The sequence below is a fragment of the Callorhinus ursinus genome, unplaced genomic scaffold, assembly GCF_003265705.2.
Source record: "Callorhinus ursinus isolate GAN/ISIS: 27379988/994484 unplaced genomic scaffold, GSC_fseal_2.0 scaffold7, whole genome shotgun sequence".
Lineage (NCBI taxonomy): Eukaryota > Metazoa > Chordata > Mammalia > Carnivora > Otariidae > Callorhinus > Callorhinus ursinus.
This window is the reverse complement of record NW_027397069.1, coordinates 53,819,880-53,823,605: the sequence shown is the minus strand read 5'-3', so window position 1 is coordinate 53,823,605 and position 3,726 is coordinate 53,819,880. Positions and strand designations below refer to the sequence as shown.

General features: G+C 45.4%; 1 pseudogene; it reads right to left on the bottom strand.

Moving 5' to 3' along the window:
• Positions 1-1,864: 1,864 nt before the first annotated feature.
• Positions 1,865-3,050, bottom strand: LOC112826694 (microtubule-associated protein RP/EB family member 2 pseudogene; annotated as a pseudogene).
• Between the last annotated feature and the right edge of the window lie 676 nt (positions 3,051-3,726).

Here is a 3,726-nt window from a genome sequence, read left to right as displayed (position 1 = left end):
ACTTTGTTCTAGGGCCCACCTCAGTCTTTTAAACTGAATTTAATTAATTTACATTGCCATGTCATCTGAGGTTCACCAACAGACCCTACAGTTTACGTTACTCCTTCGGATACTTAGAAACCTCAAATATTTCTATTCTTATTTTGCTCTTTGCATAGCAAGTAAGAATCTAGGCTTTTTATATTGTTGCTACCCCAAAACCAAAATAATTAGGTTTCCATGGTACATGAACTATTATTCATTCCTTAAAGAGGACAAATCAAGGTATTTTGGCAGCTTTTCACCCTTACTGCTCCCTCTCCATGGTGGTGCTAGTCATTCATTCATTCATTCATTCATTCACATATTCATTTAACTGGCATATATTAATCTTTTGTTAAGGACTCAGCACTTTATATAAATACCATTAAATGTTTTTTTTATGATACATATTTCAGAAATTTATTTGAAGCTTTTCAGTTAAGAGGCAAGTGGGGTGGGCACACTTGTTGGTTGTTGTTGCTGCACCTGCTAAGTCCAATAACAAGTGAGGTAAATCTAAAGTTGGAAACCAAGTGAAATGAATGATCCAGGAAGGGATACCATCTGTCAAAGGAATAAGAGAGGCAAAGATTTGGAAAGATACTAAGAACATGTGCAAATATTAGTTAAAAAAATAAGGAATGCTTTTAATTCATTAATGTTTCCTCTATTTATGAATTGCCACGGTTATCAAAGGTCAATGACAAAGAGGGCCTTAGTATTAACGAGGGGAAATTCCTTATTCCAGAAGGTATGGGGAGTCAGGGATTTTTTTCTGTGCTGTCATTCCAGTGTCAACACCAGACTTCAGAATCAGGAGTCACCCTTGGAATGATGCTCCCAGGAAGAAGGTCTTCACTTCCAGCGAGCGTGCAGCACGATGCAGAGCCCTGCCCCTCAGGGCCGCACACCCTGAAGTCGTTCTGGAGGAGGAGTCCCCTAGTGCGGAGGACAGGCTTTGGGCTGAAAGCCAGAGAGGCAGGAGGACCTGCACCTATGCAGACCCCCTGTGGACTGTAGGTAACTGATGACAGCTTTTGGGGAGAGTGGCTGCCCACCAAAGAGGACCCTGAGAAAGAAAAGAGCATGAGAACCTGGGTGTGGGAGGGGAGGGGCGAGCAGTCGGAGGGGGAAGCGGAGATGGTGTTGTCCCTGACGAACTGTAGCTGTCTACCCTGCTCAGGGAGAAATACTGCTGGGCCCTGAAGTCCTAGTTTTGATTCCATCTTTTTTTTTTTTTCCTATGAAACGAGTCACTGTCCTTATGGCTTTCATATCAAGTATCTCTTTCCCTTTGCTCCAATTTATTTGACCAAATTTACCTTTAGAGGTTAGACTTGCAAACATCAAAGCACCACGAATGTGTGACATCTAGTGACACTGGTTGAGAAATGCCGATATAAATACCATATATCAAATTACCATTGTTTCACACCAGGATAAAAGGAGGGGTGGTGTTGGGAAGGGGGGAGTTTGAGAAATGAAAAGAGCAGAATCAATCTCAAGCAGCCAAGTAGTGAAGTAGAAGGGATGTGACCCTGTGATCTCTCAGGCCGCCCAACGGCCGGCTGCTAATGGGTCTTGGCAAAGGAAATGGGAACCGAGCGCGGTGGCTGGCGGATGCAACAGTGCGTTGATGTTTTTTTTTTTTAATTTTATTTATTTATTTGAGAGACAGAGAGAATGAGAGAGAAAGCACATGAGATGGGGGGAGGGTCAGAGGGAGAAGCAGACTCCCTGGTGAGCAGGGAGCCCGATGCGGGACTCGATCCCGGGACTCCAGGATCATGACCCGAGCCGAAGGCAGTTGCTTAACCAACTGAGCCACCCAGGCGCCCATCAGTGCGTTGATGTTAACGGCAGACTGGGAACGACTGGTTACGGCTGAGCTTGAGGCCACGCATTTCTCCAGAAGAAAAGTTCCCACGCACAGCTGAAGGCGCGAGCGGCCAGGACGCTTCAGTACTCTTCCGGCTGCTGGGGCTGCTGGTCGTGGACTTGCTCTTCAGCCTCAGGCTCCTCCGGGTGGCCCTCGTGTTCTTCTGAAGCATAGAGGACTTCCATTAGTCGCTGCACGAGGTCATCATTTTCCTGCCCGTGTTCTTGGCAGAGTAGCTCAATCTCTCTCAACTTGCCAAAGTAGAAATCTCTCTCCTTTTCCACACCTTCGAGGGCAAGTTTTAATGAATGTACCTGTTCATTAAGCTGTATGACCTGTGTTTCTAAATCTTTATCAGATCTGGATGCTGAGCTGCTGGATGAAGCCCTTTTGGCTGATGAGGGACGAGAAGGTGTGGATCCCGGCTTAGACGCTGGACTTGATTTAGCCGCACCTGCGGTGGGGGAGTTTGCGTGGTGAGACTTTTTCGGCAGGTTGAAGATCTGTTCGCCAGGGTCGGGGGGAGGAATTGCATCTTGCCCTTGCCGTGCTTCCACAGGGTCATACTCCTTCCCATTGTAGTTAGCATCATAGAATTTCTTAAACCACTGAATGAAATCCAGGTTGTCCTGGAAACGCCCTTTCACCAGCTTCTCCACTGGGATCACCTTATCAACATTCATTCGCTTAAATGATGCTTGCAGAAGTTTAAAATTGTGAATATAATCATGCTCCAACTTTGCTTGAAATTTTACTTTCTTCAAACTAATGCAGCCTGGAAAGAGCATATCCATGAACTGGCAATAGGCAGCTCCTGAACAAAGCTGTTCCACTTTTGTGTAGTTTAAAGATACTATGTCATTAACCCATGCGATGATGTCATGTCTGCTCATAGTCTCTTGGGTTATCGAGGTAGAATACACATTGACCGCCATTCCCCAACTCGAGCATCCAGGCTCTCTCCCTGGCTGACGAGATGAACTGTACCGCTGAGGAGTGGGATACTTTTGATCTCTGTTCTGTTTCATTCCACAGAGTCTTGATCGGCAAAGCTGCAAGCCTCGGGTCCTCTCAGATTAGAAGCAGGTGCTGCGTCAAAGCACAGTCAAGATGCGACTGCACGCTTCACCTCTGCTGGGACCGAACCGCCGCCTCGCAGCGCGGCCTAAATGTGTTTTCAAACTAAACATGATCCCGTCTCTTTTTTTAAAGATTTATTTATTTATTTATTTATTTGAGAGAAAGAGCATGAGAAGGAGGGGTAGAGGGAGAGAGAATCTCAAGCAGACTCCGTGCTAAGTGCAGAGGCTGACACGGAGCTTGATCTCACAACGCTGAGATCATGACCTGAGCCAAAATCAAGAGTTGGACACTTAACTGACTGAGCCACCCAGGCACCCCGACATGACCCCTTCTAATTAGGAGCTTACCACCTAATTGGGTTGTGGAACAACCCATATTATTATAGAATATAATGTAATTATATAAACACATCCATATGTGTTCTGAGAAATATAAATTGTGCATGCCTTTACATAATATAAAGAGTACATCCTTTTAATTTTTAAGAAAGATGCAGAATTTCCTCACCTGACTGAATTCTTGGAGATCTAGAACAGGCTCAATTGTTTGAACTACTTACTAACTGCTAACAACAGTTGTTATCAAGCATTAGCCACAAGTTGTTATCATGCGTTAGCCACAGTTTCTCTGTTAATAGGCCTGGGGGGCCCAGGACTTTCTAACTCAGCCAGTGGTCCCCCCACATTCCTGCTAACTGCTCTGACTCTCTTCCTTTCAACCAGCACTAGGAAAGCGAACTCCCA